This window comes from Cryptomeria japonica, chromosome 3 (genome assembly GCF_030272615.1).
Source record: "Cryptomeria japonica chromosome 3, Sugi_1.0, whole genome shotgun sequence".
Lineage (NCBI taxonomy): Eukaryota > Viridiplantae > Streptophyta > Pinopsida > Cupressales > Cupressaceae > Cryptomeria > Cryptomeria japonica.
In genome coordinates, this window is record NC_081407.1 from 854,527,608 (window position 1) to 854,552,256 (window position 24,649).

The 24,649-nt window shown below is 34.6% G+C and overlaps 1 long non-coding RNA gene across 1 annotated transcript; it reads left to right on the forward strand.

The window, feature by feature from the left end:
• LOC131874534 (uncharacterized) lies at positions 1-394 on the forward strand. The gene is made up of 2 exons (XR_009371891.1): positions 1-84; positions 171-394. It is a non-coding gene; the product is annotated as an uncharacterized LOC131874534 (long non-coding RNA).
• The last annotated feature ends 24,255 nt before the right edge of the window (positions 395-24,649 follow it).

Below are 24,649 nucleotides of genomic sequence, written 5' to 3' on the forward strand. Positions count from 1 at the left end.
AAAACTCTCAAAAAAACATGCAACCATTTTCTATTGATCTTAATCAAATGATGACAATAATGGACACAATGCAAAGCGGAAACGGTAAGTAAATTATGAAATGAACTTCAATCAAATTTGAGTCTTCAATTTGAAAATTAATCTTATAATGTCCTCATATGTATTTTCAGGTGTTGATGATATTCATATGGAGGATCATGATCAACACTTTTTTGGTTAATCACTATAGTGTATTATTCTCCAATGTATTAATCGTTAAGTACTTTAACTCTATTTTAAAATTAGAGCTTGGAGGGAGTGGATTGTGGAATTAAGATAAAGACATTATTTGTATATTGTACTTTTGAGTTAGACTACTATTGTATATGTGAAAAATTGGCTCATCCTTTTGTAAGCTTTTGTGAAATTTATGTGTAGTGACTTACTCACTTCCACAATGGTCACATTTATTATTATATATATAATACAAAGTTGCAATGATATATCTCCTATGCTTATATTTGACAACAAATTTGGTAGTGTGAGTTCTCTCATATTGTGACTATAACTAATATGAATGATATGTGCATTTCCAATGGATTTGATTTCCAATCATGGTGGTAGCTCTATGATGCTTTATATTTTCATTTCTATATTATATCTATTCATCATCTTGGTGTATTTATGTTGTCTCCCACTTCCCATTCAACATTGTCTCATCATTCAATCTATTGTATTCTGTAAGGGGTGGTATTTATATTTGAAGATTATCTAGGTATGAATTTTATTTATCTATGTTTGAAAAATGGACAATAAAGATATTTTAAAAATTAGGCATATAAATTATGAATAAAAAATTTATATATATAAATTAAAAAATAACCAATTTGTTAAAACTTCTTTTTATTCTTATTCTCTAACGAAAAATATTTGGCTCTTCCATATTTCAGCTATATTAATGATGTTGCTACTAAATCTCATAAGGTCTTGAAAAGATTTCAAATTAGAGGACAAATTTAACATGTAGAAGGTGTAGATTCGTTTCACAAAGGTTAGAATTTCATTGTTTCCTACCACACTTATTTGAGCCTTCCTAGGGAATTTATTGATCCATTTGAAAGTTGATCATAAATGAAGTTTTCAAGGGTATAGGGGAATTTGACATTCAAACAATATCTATCTTTACATACGCATTTGACCTTTATAGGGGAAGTTGCTTTCATGTTTTGTAGGTTTCATATATTTTTGACACCTCATTGTGATGCACATTAATGTCTCTCTAACATATCTATGTTATGGGATTTTTTTTTACTTGCAATTTATGCCAATATTTGTCTAAGGCCATGTACAAACACGTGGGAATAAATTTTTTAAAAAATGAATGTGCGAGAGTGCATTTTACCAAAAAGAAACAAAGTATAGTGTTATACTAAAGTATCGGACAAATACAAATCAATGACATGTTAAATAATACTGATAAAATTGAACCCAAAAGATCGTTTCGATGGTCTTGCTTCTCTTCTACAACATTATCCACCGTTCGATGAAAAACCGAGGTCATCTCTTTCAAATAAGATGCCTTCGACGTAATTATTAAAAGAGTTAAATTATAAATATCATTATTAATATATAATATCATTTAAAATATTATATTACAAGTAAAAAAATATTTTCTATAATTCTTAATTATTATTATTTTAATTATATTTATATAATATTAACTATAAATCTCACTTCAATAAAATAGTATTAATAATTATTATATATTATAATTGTTATATTAAAAATATAATTTTTTTAAACATAATTCTAAAATGATCATATATTAAAATGATCAAAAAAAAAATTATCCTCTATTGGTACATGTGATATTTATTAAATGAACTTTTCATTATCAATTTTTTGGTACCTTTCCCCCTAATATATATATATATATATATATATATAATTAATTGAGTGAAAATAGGTTTTTTTTAATGACTAAATGAAAAGTATTTAAATTTATGACTAAAAATTTGTATATATTAAAATAATCAAAAAGAAAATTGTTCATTATTGATACATATGATATTTATTAAATGAACTTTTCATTATCATTTTTGAAATTTTGAATTTTTTTTTTATAAAAAAAATATTGTGATTCATCTTGACTTCCACATGTTGGATATTGGCTGATTAATTAATAAAGATAAAAACAATTCCAGACTATTGGCGAGTGCAACATCACAATAGATAACCATAAACCTACAGGAAATGCAACAGGTTTAAAAAACGATTAAGAAAATGTGAAAGTAATATTAAAAAAAAAAGAGAAAGTGAAAACCGATGAAAAATTAACCTATTTCTTTTGCACATATCGGAAGCTGCTAATTTGAAAGGGTTTGGGAGTATACCACAGTCACAACCGTACGAAACCACAAAACGGAACGACACGCAGGTGGAGGGGGTAAATCTAGAATCCGCAGGAAAAAGGAAAATCCGGACCGGTAGACGTGTGGCGAGCGGTTTGAGGCGACGTCCTTTCACGGGCACCTTTCACGCAGGCGGGCAGACACGAACGCGGAGGGGCACGGACCGAGGAAGCACGGCTATCCAGGTGGTGCAAATTTTCCCCTGGATAGCCAGTGCCAAAAAGGCAACACAACCTCACTCCTTATCAAAATCATAATTAATGGGCATTAATCCTAACACATACGGTAGTGTACGAATCAGTCCTCGACAAGATGATCTTAGTAATCCTTCCAAACACCCTCCTCGCCCATTTCGTGCATTGATGTGGCCGATTTAGAAAGTACATCGACCTCCTCATTGCCTTCTCTCAAAACGTGAGAGATTTTAAATGAATTAAAAGTTTGTAATTCTATCTTTAATAATTTGAATAAATTTATTAATATTCCAAGAAGCCGCCTCTCCTTTGATAATGGCATTCACAATAATCTGAGAATCCCCCTCCAAATGCACACATAGAAATGATAAATGTTGCGCCATTCTTACTCCCTATAAGGCCACCTGCATCTCAGCTTTATTTTTCGTTCCATCCATCAACCTCCTAGACCTGATTGTCAAAATATTTACATTCCAATCTTGAGCAACAAAACCTGGTCCCAAAAGCCCCGAATTACCTTTTGACATTCCATCAAAATTCACCTTCACCCAACCAATATTTGGTATTTGCCACCATTTTTGCGCTTGTAATCCTTTTACCCAAATTTGAAGTTGGCTCAACCCTGGAAAGCCCATTAATGGGCCATTTTATGAGCTATTATTTCCACATTCTTTCATACTTCTCTTCACATTTTTATGGATTAACTCCATCTACTATTGGTACCCACACATATAATAAATGGTGTAAGGTTCCCCAATAAACAATAAAACCAATATTAAATAAAATATAAAATTGAATTCATTCAAGCCATCATAGAAATCAAACATGAATGACAACTGTAATATGAAATGACCTATTCTTTCTCACAAACATGTAAAATTGAAAATAAACAACCACAAATCAATGCATTAATTTTTTGACAGTTGACTGATTTATAAAAGGGATACCTAGCCTCATTTTCATTTTCATTACAAGTTTTCCTTTGTTTTTACTGAATTTTCATTACAAACGTTATATCATGACTGTTACAAATGCAATATTGCAAGTTTATAAACAACATTTTCATTGTTCATAGCATTATTAATGTTCTTCATAATTGAATGTATGTATATGATTATGTATGTACATATGTAAATGTATATGGATGTTTATGCGCGCACGCGCACACACACACAACTACTTCTACATCAAGTTGTCGACGATAAATAGTTTAATGTCATTCCTCTTATAGCTTGCTCTCTTTTTTCATCATTTAATTGTACGATGTTGAGGATTCCATTGAAATGATTTCTTTCACTTTATACTATGTAATCATTACATAGCTTGTGAAATAAATAGAACATTGTGTGGGTTTATTCACAATCCCTAGTTTATCATGAAATTTTAAGGTATAGGATTATTGTCCCAATTTTTTACTGGTTTCAGGATTACACATCATGCATGCTCTCCAGGTTGCAATAAATGTTGACCTATCATTTCTCTTTACATTTTGCAGACAATGATGAGTTAATGCATGCATATGTACACAAATACACACATTATGTATAAGTACTCTCTCTCTCTCTCTCTCTCTCTCACACACACACACACACACACACAAATATAGTGGCTAAATTCGTTAAAGCAAAGAGCATAAACTTTTCTATTTAAATTCGTGTATATGTACACAAATACACACTCATATTATGTATGGGTACACACACACAAATATAGTGGCTAAATTCTTTAAAGCAAAGAGCATAAACTTTTCTATTTAAAAAAGTAAAACCTATGATCATATGAATCTGTTTGTATATATTCGTAACACACTCTATATGTTACATTGCAATCTTAAGCCTTTCAAACTATGTATGTTTATGAATATGTTATTCACAAACATATTTATGCTTCAATGAAAAGTAATACTAGTTGTGACACACTTTGTATGTTACAGTGTAGTCTTAAGTCTTTTAGAACCATGCATAAAATTTTGTTTTTGTTAGTGACAAACATGTTTATGCATCAATTACAAGTAATACTGGTTATACTATGGGTGCAGGTTAATTGAAAAACGTGACAGGGCTAAAAAAGGAAACTGATAAACTAGATGGTGCACAATTAGAGTCATTTGTGGGGTGCAAATCACTAATTCACAATCTGTTGAGAATGTGACAACAATCTCCAACTAAGAAGGTGTTGTTCCTAACTGTATAGAACAAATAATCAATACAACTCATGTTGAACCATCTGTCAGCATTGTTGGATCAAGCAACATTGCCTGTCCCCATTAGACAATGGTCAATCATTGGCATGCAAAGTGTAGTTGCCAATATCAAATACAACAACATGTCAATTAGGGCTCCAACAATCAAGTGGGGTATATTTTGGAGATTGTTGTATAGGTGTTGTTATTGATGTCAACCCTCAACATTGTGGAGATTGTTGTCATTGATGTTTATTGTGTATTGGTGTGTTGTCATTAATGTAGAGGGTGCAAAAGATTTCTTTAGAGATAGTGCAGATGGTTGATAGTTGTCCTATCAGATGTGTGTTGTCATTGTGTTACATATGCAGATGCGTAGAGATGTTTATAGTTGGTTGTCCACCCCATTGGTGTTGATATCTATACTTAGTATGTTGCTAATGATGTGATGATGTGCTATGATGATGATGAAAAGTGATGGTGATTGCAGAGACGTTATCATGGTGATACTATACTAAAATGAGGATTAGAAGCATGGCGTTGAAGTGGATATGATGTTGGTGATCTTGTGTATGCTACAAGTTGTAGTATCTTATTATTCTTAAGTGAGCAAATGTTTCTATAAGGAAGTTTTGGTCAATGCAGGTTGATGAAGTGTGTGAATGTAGGAAAGTTTGTTGAAGACGATTTGGAAGAATACTCCGCATTCCTTCGCTCTTGATGATATGGTAGTGTGGTTTTGGATTTAGTGTGTATTCTTTGTGGACATTGCACTCCTATCTTTTTAGGTAAATGTAGTATGTTGGCAAGATGGTTGTTTGTTAGGCTTGGTCCAGAAAATGCTTCACATTTATTTTCATTGATGTTTCTGTTGTTGCAGTTTGGAAGACATTCTTGTAATGTCTATGCAATGCCTCAGTTCAATTTTCAAGTGAAGATGTGCACCACAAGAATGGGTGACAATGTTTTATCTTATGATTGTGTTGTCTAGGCATCCGATATGAATAATTCTATATTAGTGTGGGTGCGCCAATTTCTTTTGGCATGAAAGTGTGAAAGAAGTATATGGAAGTGTTATTGGATGTTCAATGAATGTCTCTATGTGATTCGCATGCCAATGGTCTATCTTTTTGGTGCCACATATTTTTTGGTGTTGGTTTTCAAGGTGATTTGTGTTCTAGCTGATTGGGCCTATTCTCTTTCTTGCGAACTATCCTTTTGGGGGTTTGCCCCAGCATTAGAGGTTGCGATGAGTTGTTTTTGGGCTAATTAGTTATGTGTTACACATTAACCTATTGCTGACTTGGGAGGATGTGTGCCAACATGTGTGATGTTTGGGGTTGCATAGAAAGAAGTAGTAATTTATTTTAGGTTCTCTCTATATTCTGGATTGGATCGCTTTTGCTACAATTATGTTTTTGTGGTCAACTTGTTAGGGTGACTACTTATCCCTATTCTAGCTAACCTAATTAGAGTTTTGAGATGATGCAGATGGCATAGATAGAAGATCAAATCAATTACAAGTTGTGAGGAACATGCGTGGATTGTGAAAGATGCAATTTTGAGATAGTAAATGTGTTTACCCATTCCTTCTAACAATTGGGTTCACTCATTGCCATTCTGATTTGAATGTTTACATTCTATAGTAGGATGATACTCTCACCTTTTTGGTTCTTTATGTTGATGACTTGTTGAACACATGGATTCACTCATCCACCATTTAAGAAGTGAAAATTGCCCTTCATGATCATTTCTTGATGTCAAACTCAGGTCTATTACACTACTTGGGGATTGGGATCACTTAGTCTTATTCATGTATATTCCTTGCATAGCCTAAGTATGCTCTTGATATGCTCTCTAGATTTCACATGGCTAACTATAATTATGCACTGACTCCATTTCTTTGTGTGATCAAACTTGAGGTTAAGTGTGCTTCACCTTTGTTGGATGACACTTTATATCAATAGCTTTTTGGTAGTCTCGTATACTTGACTCACGCGAGACTTGACATTTCATGTGTTATAGGCATGGTCTCTCAATTCATGCAGGAGCCCCATAAGTTGCAACAAAAAGCAATCAATGTACTCACAATTATGGGATTCACTATGCAACATGCATGTATTTTGACTTGGTGGGATACAAAGATTTGTTTGAATCAAGGAACACTGAGAAGGGGGGGGGGGGTGAATTAGTGTTCTGCAAGTTTTAACTTTATTAATCTATTCTTTCAACAACACCATAACACAAAGATTTTATACGTAGAAACCCGGTCAAGGGAAAAACCACAGTGGGGATGAACCCACAATATGAGTATACTCAATTAGAAGTTTTACAATAAGAATGCACATGAATTCGGACACACTGCCCAGAGTTCACTTCTCAAAAGAGAGGCTCACTACCTACAAATCAATTAAAAAAGTTCACTGAAGTATTTGAACTAAGAGTAGCATCTACAAATGCCTGCTTATAGTTCCGGTTAAGCACATTATACACATTTCTCATAATCTGCCTTATGCTACTCTGTTTCAATGTTCTGCTAAGATCTGGAGCACAAATCTCTATCCTGCACACATGAAACTTCGCACAATCAATCAATAACACCTTTCACTCCCCCAAAATGATAAAAGCATCAATCTTATATATCCGCAACAAGAAATTAAATCAATTGCATATCGGCTCAAGAAAAATTGCACTATCCTACTTTGGCCAAAATGTTTATTTCAATGTCCTACTTTGGCTAAAGAGTGGGAACCATTATTGTGGGATGACCCCTTTTAAAACAACAATTTACTTTTAGGATTCTAATCCCTCCATTCAAAGAAGAGACTTCACCATTCATAGCTTTATTTAAGTGATCAACCATCTTTGCATGTAAAGAAGATGACATATCTACCTTTACCATGTCTCACAAAGCAACATTCTTTGAGCAACTACAAGACCACTCACCAATGTAGCGAAAGGATATGAAAAAAACTACTCCCATACCAAACTAGAAAAGCCACCCCACCCTTAAATCCAGTGGAAAAATCCATCCTTTACGAAGAAAAGACACCTTCTAACACCTCTCATGCAACACAAAATACCTTAGAAACTACTAAACTCCAACCTAGACCATCAAAGCAATATGAAAAATACTCACACAACTGCCAAACCCTACCTTTTGGCACCCAAAAACCCCCTAACGATCCTCAATCAGAGAAAACAACACATAAAAATGGCTTGGCTAGGGATGAGAATGTTGAACACACCCCAAAACTGTGAGGGGGATTGATCAATTTGAACAAAACTATAAACTTTTAACTACAATTCAAATTCAAAAACCTTAATCTGATGAGTAGATATGAAAGATAAGACAATGGACACCAATGCACAAGAGAACACCATATTTACATGAAAAACCAAATATGGTAAAAACCATGGTGAGAGCTATCTCACAATATACGAACAAGATTACAAATTTATTTTAAGGCTCACTACCTAAGGAAGCATAGTACTCTTGAAAAGGACTTGCTGTTGAAGTTCACTACCTCGGTGCAAGATACAAAAATGAAAGACCTACTAAAGAGATTCACTATCTCAGAGTAGGATACATGAATATATGAATTACAATGAATAAGCCTTCAACAACACAACCTCCAAAAGTCTCCTTAGAATATAGGTTCTCTTGACATGTTGCATCAAGCAACTATATACAATTCAAATCCAAAAACTTCCACCACACACTATCTTTGCCTCAACTTCACATCTTTCTTAACTCACCTTAATCCACACTCTTTCAATTGATTTGACCTTCTATATATACTATCTACAACACCTCAAAACCTCAATTAGGTCATCCAAAATAGGGGACAAGGAATGATCCCACTAAGTCAACCTCAAATAAAAATTATGGCAAAAGCAATCCAATCTAGGAGATAGAGAGGACCTAAAAAAACATTAATTCTTTTTATGTAACCCCAAAAACCAAACATGTTGGTGCACATCCTCCCAAGTCACCAACAGGGTAACATGTAGATGAAACGTGCAACACATAACCAGTAAACCCCCAAAACACATCTTCCAAACACATTGACTTAATTTGGACTACCACAAGGCATAGTAGGACCTAAATACAACTTATCATAATCTCTAATGCTGGCACAAACCCCCAAATGCATAGTGCAAGCAAGAGAGTAGGGCCAGTTAGTTAGAAGATCGTAAATCACCCTGAAAAACCAACTCTAGACAATATGTGGCACCAAAAAGATCAATCGTTATCATGCGGACCACATAGAGGCATCTAATGAACCTTCCACATCATCCCATACATTTCTTTCACATTGTCAAGCCAAAACAAGCTAGCACAATCAAATTGATATAAAGTTCTTCATATTTGGATGCCCAAACAATATAGTCACGAAACAAAGCATTAACAATCATACTTGTGTTATACATCATCACTTTAAATTTGAATTGAGACATCGCACAAACAATATAAACATGTCCACCAAGTTATAGGAGTATAAACATCAATGCACATAAATACAAAGTATTTTTCAAACCAATCCTGACAACCAATCAAATTGCCAACATTTTGCTTTCACTAGAAACCATTGGTGTCCACACCAGGAACCTGTGAAGATAGGAGTGCAACGTCCATAGAACACACATGTCAAATAAAAAAGTACAAGATGATATCTTCAAACATGGAAGAATGAAAAGAATTCTCCCATACTATCTTCAACACACCTTCCTACATTCCCACACTTCATCAATTTGCAAAAAACAAAACATCATTGTATCACCATTTTCTCACTTATGAGCACCAAGAGAGATAAAACATTAGCTTGTGGTATGCACAAGACATCAACATCATATCCAGTTCATCAGCATGCCTCTAATACTCATCTTAATACTTCTAATCCTCAACTTAATGCTTCTAATCCCCATCTTAATATGATATCATTATTGTAATGCCCGCAAAAATACCCTAGAGAAAATAACTAATCTAACTAACAAATAGAGATTATTATTATTTTAACATTCACTAATGCCACATACAATGCTACAAGTACTCATATGCATTAGTCATAACATTACATGAATGCATAAACATCTTAAACATAATAATATTCTTAACAATATAATACGCAAGCGGAAATAACAATACAATAACTATCCATCCCTAGGGTACCTCAACTCCATTATTTAACCAACAATAACGCATAAGCACATCCATAACCATGATACCATTAAAATCCATTACATTTAGTTCCTAATCAATTAGTTTCTTCCTAACATGAGTATTATGAACTATCAATGCAAATCTTACATATTCCCATTAACTCTTGAATTCATTTTAAAGCACCAAACCAAATGTTCCTATTTCCCTTTTCAAAACCATCTAACATGATATCATCTTTTCTATGCAAACATCATATAAATTTAACCATACCTGCCTACAAACCACTCATTCATATTCATGCTCAAGAGGAAACCATTAATAGGAAATACCATCATTTCCATTAAGAACATCTACCATAATGCTAATATGTTCATTTAACATTCTCTTTACATCCATAGATACAAATAAGATAATCTAATAATGTTACTCATTCATTCAATTGTTTCCTTCCAATCCCAAATTATATACACAATGAATATCCAATTATAACATAAGTGTTACAATGATTACAACAATCATAACCTACTACATTATATCATGATCACAACCTACTACAAGTCCTATCACATATGATTACAAGATATATAAACATGATACATAGTCTCTTTACAATTACATATTTCCTCATGACATAAGATACATAATTATAATCTCAATTATATAGAATAAGATCCAAAAATCCATCCACATGATGAGAAGATAAGAATCCACATCCACGCATGCTAGCTTCCAATGAAGAACATCCCAATGGAAGAAGGCATCAAACCATCCGACCATGTGGAGCCAATAAGGAACCACCCCTCGTTCTAGGAGATGACACAAGGTTCCAACTAACATTCTAGACCTAGGTTGACACCTGACATCCAAAGGACAAGAACTCACAATCATAGAAAAGCAACCGTACAAGATTACACAAAAACACAACACAAGGCTAAATTGAAATGTAATAAACTCCCAAAGTTGTTGATATGTGGCAACTGATCATGCAAGTACTGTACAGTTGTTATGTAGGAGATTTTTTTACCGTTTTTTATTGAAAAAAAACCAAAATTAAAAAAAAAACCTAAAATAACCGACTTTGTATGTTGCCCTAAAAATTGTATGTTATAAGCGGCTAGAATGAAAAATGCATTGTAATGGTGTTGTACTGATTTACTGGATAATAAAAAAAGAATGGACAACTGTGTTATGTGGATGTAGCCCATCTTAGGTGAGCTAGGTTAAATATTTGTGTTATCTGTGTTATGCATTTTTCTTCATCTTTTGTGTTTGTATCTGCATACAATTGTTAATTTGTATTTGCTCTGGATCTACCTAAACTCTAACAAGAGGTATACCAAACAATCATGACATAAGGATCATGGACACATGTAGGGAAAGAGTTTCGTCACATGCTATCCTCACAAATAAGGGGCCAAGCCACACCTTGATAGACATGTGGATCTGTCTCAAACTATGAGCAATTAAGGGAGTTTGGCTTACCATTGCAACAGTCTTCCCAAGATCATCCCGAGTCTCTGCTCAAGGGCCGTGAGGTGGGGCCACAATAACTATTCATTATCTTTATTAGGTGAATCCTAATTACCCAACCCACTAATCAAATTATTAGGGTTTTCATTTTCAAATTAAACATAAACTCTCCATGTGGTTCCATGACAGGTCTAGACCCTAAGCATCCTTACAAGGAACCTCTTAGAAGCCTATTGCTTATGACCTTGGTCCTACAAATGCAAGAGCCCACTCTCCCTAACCATGGACCAAGACCTTAGGGTGAAACATAAATCACAATAACATCATGAAGGCTCCAATAAAATAAATCCACAATCACAACATCATAGATACACATCTGAAGCATAACAATGAACTATAATGCCAACATGCCAAAACAAGAGCCTCTAACATCAAAAGTATAACATTAAGCAAGAGTAAGGCATACACCATCTTACTCAACAATATAAAAATACAATCCTCAACAATGAGGCACAACCATCCCATTGGAGCTCATATACAATCAACCTCAACAGTAAGGCGTTCTCCTTCTTGTTGGAGCTAATAAATATATATGCACAAACCTCAATGGAGGGCACAAACCATCTTGCCGAAGCACAAATCAACAATAAAATGAATGATACTAAAGCATAAACATCTCAAAGAAAACTCAAGATAATCACAAAAAGCCTTTGGTAGAAGCCAAAATCCAAAAATGCATCACAAACTGACAAATGATCAAAGTATACAAAGCAGTTTAGTGCATCCACCAATCAGAATAATGCATCTACAGAACATAGTAGCGCATTCACAAAATATAACAACACATCTACTGATCATAATGGCGCATTGGCCTAACATAACAACACATACAATATATATTTCAGCGTATACAACCAATTTTGTAGTGCATATACGACATAGACTAAGAACTCATAAAAATGGAAATAAAGACTCACAATTGACTTAGAAGATTTACTAAGGCATAAATTATGACTCGAAACCAATCCAGGAGAGACGCAATAACAAATATATGACAACGAACAAGTAAAAATATCAACAATCAACCAAAGTAAGGACATAAGATTCATTCCCAAATGCCACAAGAACTCACAACATAACTCAGAGAACCAACACTTAGGTAACTAAATAAAGGCTATGAACAGGGAAGACATTCATTCCAAACACACATGAAAGAATGAAAAACAAATTCACTCTTCCTAGGCCAAGATGAGAATTCACAGCAAACCAAAGCATTCACAAAATAATCACAGAGCCATTCACGACAAATTAATAGGCAGATAAATAGATAAATAAAAACCAATGTAACATATACAATTTAATCCTCAATATATATAGCATAATTATATAAGATTCCATTTTATACATTATTTCCCTCATTCCCGCATAAAGAATTCAAGCACGAAGAAGACATCTTTTCTAGAAAATCCAATGTGTAGAGAGACAAAATAAAAAAACTTGGACAATAGAAGTTATGTCAAAATAGAGCTGACGATGAACAATCCAATTCCCAAAAATCCAACAAGCTTTAGCAATCCAACCAATCTCCAAATCGAAACAAAAATCTCCATCAACATTCAAAATTCTCCAAAGTCACAGAAAAATCAATCCAGAAGCTCCACATGGAAAAATGCTTAAAAAGCCAATAAATAAAATCTCATTCAAAAACTACAGAAGAATCCCAACCAATCAAAATATTCCAATAAATTACATTCTATACCAAACCCCTTCCAAAAATCGAGGTAAGAATATAAAATAATATTATTTACTTATCCCCAAATCTCAACCAATAAAATAATAGGGTAGGTGTAAACATAATATTTAATTACTCAATTAGTAACAAGAGAATGTAATATAATAATAATAAAAAATCAAAGCCCAATAAAATAATTTAAAAACAATATAAATAAATGCTCCAATTAAATATAAAACCATAAATAATATAAATAAATAAACAAACAAATAAATAATAATATCCTCACAATCACAACTCCCAAGAGGGCCAATCATAACAAGGGGTAGGTACATAAATAATAACATATAAATAGTCAATAAATAAAACAATAAATAATTAGATAAACAATAAATAACCCAACAATAAATAAATAAATAAACAATAAAGAAGATAAAGAAATAAACAATAGACAAATAAGCAAATAGATAATAAATAAGTGACTGTACAAACAAGTATAAATAATCAACCAGTAATTAAACAATAAATAACTAAATAATAATCCAATAAATCAAAAGCTCAAATAATAAATATTCAATTAAACATTAGACCATAAAATAATAATTATATGAAATCATTAATTAAATACAAATTCATGAAATAAACATCAATAAATAATAAATCTCGAATAATAATAAACCACACATTAATATCAAATATTAATGTCAACCATTAATTTAATTTAACACTAAATCAACTATATAAACCGATTAATTATCAATTAATAAATAATCGCAAACTCACAAGGAAACCCGACATAGGGTTGAACAACATACCACATGATGCAGACCAACGACTCAAACCAAGACACTAACTGACAAGGGTATCAACTTAAGCCTAGAGTGTGCAGAGGGAACTCATGCCATCTCCAATCAACTTGTCATTGGGATATAGACAGAGTCAATGTCTAGTACCTACAAATTCTGCAACCACTAATATCCACGAGGCAACATATACCATAATATATATCATAAATGATTAGGCAAGTGAGAGAGGATCACAATGCCATATCATGCTCATAATGAGTGGTATGACATCGTCTCTATCAGGAATACAATAGTAAGACAATCACAATCAACAAAGCATCATCTTGTCCATTGCAATCATAAAGTGAGGTTAGCAATAATAAGATGTCACTGTATCCTCATAAGCAATATAATCGATACATGAATAATGAGTGCATCTAGATCACTACACATAAGTCTAATCATCATATTAGTCTGGGACATAATTTCATCAATATAAATAATAATGAATTCACTAATGTCAAAGAGATTGTCAGTATAAGAATGAGACATAGATATCAGCACACGCACAAACCTAGAAGTGTTTATCACAGCCTCTTAAAAGGACAAGTCAAGGTGGGACACTACAATTATGATAACATCTCTAATGACAACAAATAAGGCATGATACCCAATCATGAACATCATCATCATCACTATCCTGACATATCATCATATCATAAGCAATATCATACAAGATATAGATATCAACACCATGAGGGTGGATATTCAACCATGAATGACAACACACATATGATAAGCCATCTATGCCATCTCCTTAACACACATCTACATTTTACATTAATGACAACACACCACTAAATATAGGATATCAATGATAACACAATAACCACACAAAAAAATCAATAACAATCTCTATTAATCTCCACAACAGTAAGGGTTGAGATCAATGACAACACCACGGTATCCAAAAGAGGAGCCCTAGCCCACACATGTCCACCACTTGCAAGTTTCATTATCCTTTTTTTATTGTTGATCCCATATAATGAACTTTTAAAAACTTGTGTATCTCGAAATGCATAGTATTTTTTAGTTATTATTTATGACCAACAATCAATCAAATAATCTTTATTTTTTTGCAATTTATGAATCTTAAATTTAAAATTAATTTATAAAAACTTAAAAATAAAAAATAAAACTTACATAAATTGAATTATAATGTATTTTTTAATTTGCATTTTTTATCATTAATAAACAAATAAAAACTTTATTTTAAAATTTATGAATTTTATATTTTCAAACGCAATAAATTAGAAATTAAGATTTTTTTTAAAATTATATCCCCAAAATCATATACAACACTTGGGGAGATTGAAATAGATAGTATATTTTTTAACTTTACATTTTTCATCACTCACAACTAACTAGACAATTTTTGTTTTTGCAATTTAAAAATTTTAACACAAAAAATTAATTTAAATAAAATAAATGTCATTTTTTAAATTTCTAATTCATAAATAAAAAGTTGTAAAAAAATAATTTTAAATTTTGTAATACAAAAAATAAAAAATGAAGTACAAAGGTAAAATAAATGAAGGTTGACTAAGAATCATAAACAAAACTCGTGCAAGTTGAAATATAAAGTGTATTTTTAAACTTGCATTTACTTGTACAATTGAAACATAAAATGTATTTTTAAACTTGCATTTACTTGTCCAAGTTGAAACATAAAATGTATTTTTAAATTTGCAGTTTTCATTGTCAACAATCATATTTTTTTTTATGATTTAGTATTTATTTGTTTTTGATATTATGAGCAACAAAACAAGGGTGTAGTGCACTCTAGTTGTAAAATTCTTCTCTTTCAAGCTCATAATATTTATTTGTTAAAAAACTTAACATTCATTCATTTTTAGGGGATGAAACAAACATAAAGTAGAGGTCTTAATAAATCTTGTGGTTTAAAACCTAAGAGATTAGGAATCCCATTTCTAACTTGATGATCTAAAACAAACTCCTATTCATGATAAAATTGTAATGATAGTTCTTGTGCACAATCCCTATTTTTAGGATATATTTGTTGGTCTAATATTTTATTCACTTTATGTATATCACTTAGATTGCCCCTATTTAAATAATTTACTTAAAATATTATGAATGTTTAATTATTTTCATCTAAGTAGGTAATAATGATGTGTGCACACTTTAATTTGGGTTATAAAAGTGCCACCATTATCTCGTTAATTGTTGATTGGTGGTGGTTCTATGCCACCTCTAATTAGTGAATATTACTTTTGTCTCAATTAGATTGAGTTAACTTATCTTAAATGTAAATTAAACTAATACCTCTTGGATATACCATTTCTTAATTCATGTATCGAAGAGACCTATATATTCATATGTTATAATACTCAATAATAATGCGCCATAATATTGGATTCAATTTTTTTAATTCATTTTTCTACTTTTTCAGTTAACTCGTCTATGGCATTAAGTAGATTTGTTGTTTCTGAAAAATTATAACATGATATTAACTCTACAGGTAATAGTAGTGCTTCATAATATTGGATGCAATTTTTAAATTATTTTTTCTAGTTTCAAATTTGACTCATAGGCATTAAGTAAATTTGTTGTCCAGTAAAAAATATAACATGGTGTTAGAGCATTGATGTCCTAAATGTGAAAATTCATAATAGCTATATCAATATCTGTTGGCAATTGACACTCATTGGATTCATTTTGTTGTCATTGATGGAAACAAGATCTGATGAAAGTCATAAACCGGCACTAGGAAGCATATACCGGAAGATACTGACTTTGGAGCATTCAGGGCTACACCGACATCGACACCGACACTGACATCAATACTTCATTGGAGGTTGACATCAAGGAGGATTTACTTTATAAATCATTTTATAATTATCGTCAAGGCCGACATTGAATATCTTTGTAAATGTATTGTAAGCTGACATAAGACATCATTTGTAATAGGTATATAGGTCAGTCTTCTAGGTTATTTTTATGTAGTGAGATATGAAATGTGTGGATATAGGAGAATATAGAAGAACTGTATGATGCAAAATATATGTGATGCTCTGCTAAATGGACAAGGTTAGTCTGAGATAAATAACACAAGACACAAGAAAATCGTTAGTGTTAATCAATCAAAAACTAATCTAAACATGCACATCAAGAGAGATACTAAAAACATGAAAGCATATTTAACTAAAGAAGAAAATATGATGAGGCATCTCCAAATACCTCCTAACATGCCCTTAGCTCCTTCTCCCTTGTTCCTCTCCTCTCCAAGTTCCAAAATAGTGTAGCTCTCAGCAACTTTTTGCACTATGGATGCTTATGGAAGATTGAGATTTGAGTATTTTGCTTCAAATGGGAAATGAAAAACTAAAATACTAGATGCTATTAAAATGATTGATTTTAACTAAAATAACAAAGATATTAGTTTACTATGCTAAATGCTCTCTAAAATGGCTATAGGTTAAATGCATACAAGTTTTCAAGATCTGGATTATGAAGAAATGGGCTCTATTTATAGGAAAAATGGAGCAATGGATGGTTGAGATTGAGTGTTTTCAACAAGGGTCAGGATTGAATGATTTCAAATCCATGTGAGGGCTTTCAACTTAATCCCAGGATGACAAGTGTCAATGTGAGATAGGTTGAGAGGAGAGGGAATAAGCATTAAATGCTTGATATGACCTTGGGAGTTAAAGTCAAGGTTAGTTGAATGAATAAACTCTTTATTCAAAGAATAAAGCTTTTATCCAATGGATAAACTCTTGTGCAAATGCAAGAAGGATAAATATGGTCAAAGCAATAAATGCTTGGGGGGACAAGTTTGAAATAACCATAAATAGTTATGTAAGAGCCATAAATGGTCATGTAAGAGCCATTAGTGGTCTTGGAAGACTTTGGGGGTTAATTTGTTGAACACACAAAGCATTAAATACTTTTCAAAGACTTTTGAAGTCTTTGAGAAGTGACTTCATTTTGCTTAGGAATGTGACAATAATTAGGGGATGGATTAGGCTAATTAGGAAGGGGTTAGAAGAATCTAGAAGGGGATTAGATTTTGCAATTGGATTTGGTGGGTGAGGGAAAATAGGATTTTATTAAAATAAAAATTCATTTATTCCAATAAATGTGTGCAAGTTGCATTTGTAGGAAAATGCAAGTGGGGGGGGGGGGATAATGATTTAAATAAATGTTTTTATTTTATTTAAAAGAGGAATAGGGGGATTTAATTAAATAAATAGATTTTATTTATTTAATTAATTGGAATTTGTTTTAATGAATTAATTAAAATAAATTGAATAATTTATTTAATTAATAGAAGAATGTTTGGGGATGAATTAATTAAATATTAATTTAATTAACTGATGGCTAGTGGATTTTTAATCAAATAAATAGCAAATATTTATTTAGTTAAGTTGGACAGATTTGTGTGACTACATTTGCCTCTCTTTGAGACGATGCGGTTTATCACGTCGTTTCAAAGAAAGAAAAACTGGTGTGAAGAAAATGCCCCATAAAATGTAAATTTAATGGGTGGTATGCCCCCTTGAGAGATGGGCCGAAAAATTTCAAAAAATCAGGCGATCTCTCGAAAAAGAATGAAAATTGGCAGGGTTTTAGAAGAAAAGGAGTTAGCCATACGGGTGAAAAATAGAAGAAATCGAGAGAAAAATGGAGAAATGGGGGGCTCGGGAAGTTTACGGGGACCACGATGGTGAGCGGGGGGGAAGTTATGGTGACGGTGAAGGGTATAAATGGGGTGAAAGGGATGAAAACAAGATCATTTGTGACCACGACCAGTGTGAAACCAGAGCTCCGATAGTGATGTTTTGGAGGAGTGAGCAGTAGTCAAGATGCCGATATCGATTACAGAGCACAGATTTGAGCGAGTCCGACGGTTCTAGCGGCCAGACGACTACGGACCAGCGATACGTAAATTGGAATTTTAAATTTTTAAGCATTTTTGATAGGCTTTTTGCTGAGTCTAAGTCGAGTCGGAGCAATAGCGCTGAAACTATGGTTTTGGCGCTTTTGCTCAATGAACTAGCACTATGGTGCCGCAATGGTGCTATTGACCTATTGTTTGAGCGCTTTTGAAATGTTTTAGCGCTATTGTATGTATGTTTAGGCGCTATTGATTAATAAACACTATTGAGTGCTTAATTGAGCGCTATTGCTATTAATCAGCGCTACTACGTAGTTGTTTTAGCGCATTTGTAGTTTGAGCGCTGTTGGATAGCTGATTGAGCGCTTTTGTTAGGGTTGTAGCGCTATTGTTGAGAAACTAGTGCTTTTGTTGGTAAATAGCGCTTTTGTTGGTAAATAAAGAGATGCCCCAGTTTGGATGAAGAAAATCTCCTGATGCCAATGATGGATGGATGGTCATGTGAAGTGGGAGTTGTTTTGAACCATAGTAGCCTGATGAGACTTAGGTCATTTTGAGGATAAATGCCTATTGAAGTCTAGGTGGCCATGATTGCTTACCTGTTGAGACCCGAAGATATTTGATCAAAGTATCTGTTGATAGTTTAGGTTTAAACTTTAAGAAAGTTTGAAAACAAAACAACTGATGATGATTGATGAATGTCCATGTGCAGGAGGATCTAGGCGTGTTGCAGTTACACGAGAGACATCCTGCGACACAGGGGTTGCGGGATTAGTTGACAGAGGCAGAGAGAGATTGTATTACTGCTACTGGATTGTATGAGGTGATGCACATGCCCGTGATTTGGATGAATCACGGTTTGATCACAGCGTTAGCCGAGTGGTGGCACAGCGTGACATGCACCTTCCATCTGGCACAAGGGGAGATGACAGTGACCCTAGAGGATGTGTGGCGCATCCTGCGAATTCCGATTCGGGGAGAGCTGGTCACATATGACAGATCCTGGGGGACCCTTGCAGTTCAGAGGTTTTTTTAGGAGGATGTTTTTATTGATGATGGCTCTATTGCTTGGGAGGAGATAGCGGCGTTATATGAGCCCTACTAGAAGTCTTATCAAGTATCGTGGGAGGACTTCTTTGTCCAGACAGACGATCACATGGTTTGGCTGTGGGGTGGGGGCAGGTGATCGAGATGATGATTACCGAGGGGACCCAATTTGTGTGGGGGTCGTGCGTACTGGTGCACCTGTACCAGGAGCTTCATGAGGTGGTCTACTGGGGGAGGGGTTCCTTAGCAGTGGGCGTGACGCTACTGCATATTTGGGCCTGGGAGCACCTACCAGTGACTCGACCAGTGAGTCTAAGGTTCCGTGCAGTAGATCAATCGTATATGTTCATGTATAGCAGCATGATGAATCAGCCCCACCTGGGGAAGTTAGAGTGGTGGCAGCGGGCACTGGACGATTTGGATGTAGTTATATGGCGACCATACCTAGAGTGTGAGCCATGGGATGATGATGCAGAGGCCCTACCCTATGTTTTTATGACCCGATTCCTCATTGGGAGGACCTCGTACCATGTGGAGAGACAGGTGCCCGGGAGAGTTCTGAGATAGTGTGGACGGCAGCAGAGACTGCCTAGTGGATCAGGGGAGTATGTTCAAGTGATTCGGGAGAGGTACACATGGGGGCCAGTGCTACCATATGATCAGGCATTGGCAGAGTTTTAGACGCTACAGGCAAGACCGTGGGATATACGACCGAGGGTCATGGATGCAGGAGTAGCAGATGAGTACACGCAGTACCGGGAAGTGCACCCGATCCTATGGATATCGGATCCAGCAGAGCCGATCCCGGATTTTGAGGATGAGAGGGGACAGACACGGAGGAGGGCAGGAGGTCAAGGACTGAGGGCAGGTGGAGGAGGTGGAGGAGAGGGTGGAGGAAGAGATGGAGGAGGAGGAGGTGGTGGGTTAGGGATGCGGATTCAGCGAAGAGGGAGAGGTGGACTGCCTCTACGGATAGCACAGGGACCATTGATACAGGGAGGAGTTCGGTTGGGTGGGAGGGGGATGGAGAGGGAGATCCTAATGGACAGAGGGGAGGGAGCTACTATAGAGGGTGGTACAGGTGAGGCGGCTATGGATATCGGGGAGGGAGCCACTAGAGATCTTCGAGATCACATGATAGCACATTTGCAGACCCGAGTAGAGGATTTGGAGGCAGAGGTGGCGGCTAGGGATGTGCAGCTATTTGCACGGGAGTCAGAGCTGGCGGTGGTGCTGTAGGAGAGGGATAGTACAGTGGAGAGATTGGCAGAGTTGCAGGAGAGAGTCCGGATTGGAGTAGGAGCACAGGGGCCTACGGAGGAGGTGATGAGGGAGATGCGACGAGCACAGACAGAGATAGACTACTGGCGGGGTTTATATGAGCAGATGGTGCCAGCTAGTCAGTGAGCTCTTAGCTATTCTCAGATGCGGCAGGCCAGATCAGAACGATCACAGAGGGTGCAGAGCAGTGGGGGTGTGATGGGTCCTCTGCAGAGGGAGAGATCAGGGGATGCAGGAGTGAGTGGTGGTTCGATGAGGCCTCCACGGAGAGATGGATCAGGTGGTACGGGCACCGGTGGTGGAGCAGGTGGAGGTGGTGGTACAACATCTGGCTAGAGTGGCATTTGAGAGAGCATTTTTGCATATATGTATTGTATCATTGTTTATTATTATTATTTTTGGACTATATCTTGGGTGGCTCTTGGTAGCCGATTTTGTAGACTTCATTGTACTCTGATATACGAGATGATATATATGAGGAGATCCCATTTTGTGATGATATGCATTTGATATGTATGGATGTTTATGCAGGATGATGAGTGATTGCTTAGATGTATATGTGTATATGTATGCTTTTGATGAGATGTTTCTTATATGCATGTTTTTATGATGATTTATGATGTGGGATACTGACATATGAATGCAGGTTTATATATGTATGATTTGTTTGATTTTTGATGTAATGCTTTATGTATGTAATGCCATGATGATGATGTATGTTTGTGATTATTTATGAACAAGATTTTGGCGTTTCCTATTGTAATATAATGATGAGATAATTTATGTGATGATGTTAATGCAATGGTTGAATGAATGATTTTATGTATGAATATGCATCTAGATGTTTGTTAAATGAATGCAATATGGATAAACAAAATGTAAAGTACAAATGTTTATATGATAATGTCTAAACGAATGCATATATAAAATGGTATGAACCAATGTGTTTTGGAAACAAATGGTTTTATGATTCTAAATACGTAAAGATGTTTAAGTAAAAAAAAATGATAATATGATGATATTACAACTGATGGTTTTAATAACTGTACCTTAATGCAATTAAAAAGAGGAAAATGAATGTAATGTGAATGAATCCTAAAATGAGCATAATAAGATACTTTAATAAATGGATGAATGAATGCACTTTTTCACTAATGAATGAATGCAATAATAAATGATAAAGGATGATGAAATGATGATGGATAATTGACACTAAATGAATGCCTAGTAAATGATTTAAAACAATCAAAGACAATTTGATCCCACGAATGAATCTAATTATTTATGATTGATGTAATGATGCAAATGGTTAATGAAAACTAATGTAAAAAATGAACAATATGCAATGTTAAGTTAAAAATGACATGAATGGACTTAATGCAAGATGCACCTAAATGCGGTGATGATACGACCATGAGGAATGCAAAGTTTTTAAGACTTTGCATGATGCATTGATGATGTATCAGAGTACTCGGTCGTGATTGTATCCAAGACCAGCTTTAATGGTCACTTTTGCATATAAAGCCTACATATGAATGAATGAATGGATGGGTGATATGCAACAAAATGCAAGATATAAACAGATGAGATGAAATGATGATCCATAGTGCTCTATTTTCATCATTGAGCTTTAAAATGTTGGAAGATAATACAAGCATCTTGACATATTGATTCAAGATGACCTGAGTATTCCTTACATGGATTTTATATAGCAAGTTAATACAAATGACTTGATATAAGGGTCAAGTCGACCAGAGTATTGCTTGTGGAACAAACAAGGATTATCTCCGTTCATGCATGACTTGGATCATCCTCCTTGATCTTAGGCTGATCATATCCTGAGACAAGTGCATACCGTACTTAAGAGATAAAACCTTTATCCAATTTGGATGAGGAGGAACCAAAGAATGAGCATTGTACCTGCAAACAAATAGTATATACATAAAGAATAAAGAATAAGGATCCTTGGTAATGGTTCATGCTCATATGGTCGAGGTATACGCTGTAGTCAGCAAGCCGTAATGATCTATGACTGCATTTGGCATAAGATCAGGTAGCTTGGTGAACTTCCCACGTAGACACCATTAGTACATGCCCTAGAACTTCATTGGAATAATGCACCAAAGATACACAAACAATGCTGAAAGATCCCGATACAGATAAACGAATGAATTACTCACAAATCAACCAAGTATTTGATAGCTTAACATAATTTTCTTGTCAAAGAAAACATCACTTTTGTCTTTGTTTTGGTAAGGAAGGATGCATCCTTGGTAAAGACAATTTCCGATTTGTTGATGTTGATTGTGTGGTTTGATTGGTAAATGGTCATCGTGTGAGTATTATGTCAATGTTTGTTTTGTATCTGTGCGGATGAGTATGTACAAGGTGTTGCCATGTTTTTGTGTGATGTTCGATGGTTTTTCGATGTTTTTGGATTTTGTAAGACATTTTTGAATGTTTTTGGATTTTGTGAGACATTTTTGAATGTTTTTGGATTTTGTGAGACATTTTTGAATATTTTTGGATTTTGTGAGACATTTTTGAATATTTTTGGATTTTGTGAGACATTTTTGAATGTTTTTGCCAATGAATCACCAGTAATGTAGAATCCACTTCCATCATCTAGATTTTAAGGGTATTGCCCCCAAGTGTAGACATGACTATGATAGAGTGGGATTCAAGACGCATGAAGTACTATCTCTTTATTGCAGATCAAATAACAAGCCATGGTTTGGATGGATGGATGTATGTATGTATGAATGTGATCGCAACAAGCCTGAAAGATACTGGAGCCATTGTCTTTACGAGTGGCGCCTGTTTGCTAGGTTTTCACCATCGCACTTACCCAAGGTGCCACCGGAGTGGTTGTTCACCGTTTGGATGCATGATTTTTCTATATTTTTTTTGAATGTTTTTGTATTTCTTCAGGACATTTTTCTGAATGTTTTTGGTATTTTCTGATATGCAGGGGAGCCTGATGCTCTGTACAGCTTAGGTATAAAATCATTTGAGGTGCATGCTATTGATTGGATCTGCGAGTGGTTCTCCTTCTGATGTAGCCAACTGATATGCCCTGGACCCGAATATAGCAGTGACAACATATGGGCCTAGCCAGTTTGATTCAAACTTGCCCTGATGTTCTCTGTTTGGCTGGTTGCGAGGATTCTCTCGTAGAAAAAGATCACCTACCTCAAATGTACGAGGTCTAACTCGGTGATTGTAGCTTCTACTCATGCACTGCTGATAGGCTTTGAGATGGTTGTATGCAGCTTGTCGCTTCTCATCAAGTAACTCTAAGTCCTGAAGACGGGATACTCTATATGCTTCATCATTGACGAGATTGTGCAAGGAAACCCGTAATGATGGTATCTTGACCTCAATAGGCAAGATAGCTTCTGCACCATAGACCAATGAATAAGGAGTTGCACCTGTAGGGGTTTGAATGCTAGTTCGATATGCCCATAGTGCTGGATTTAGTTG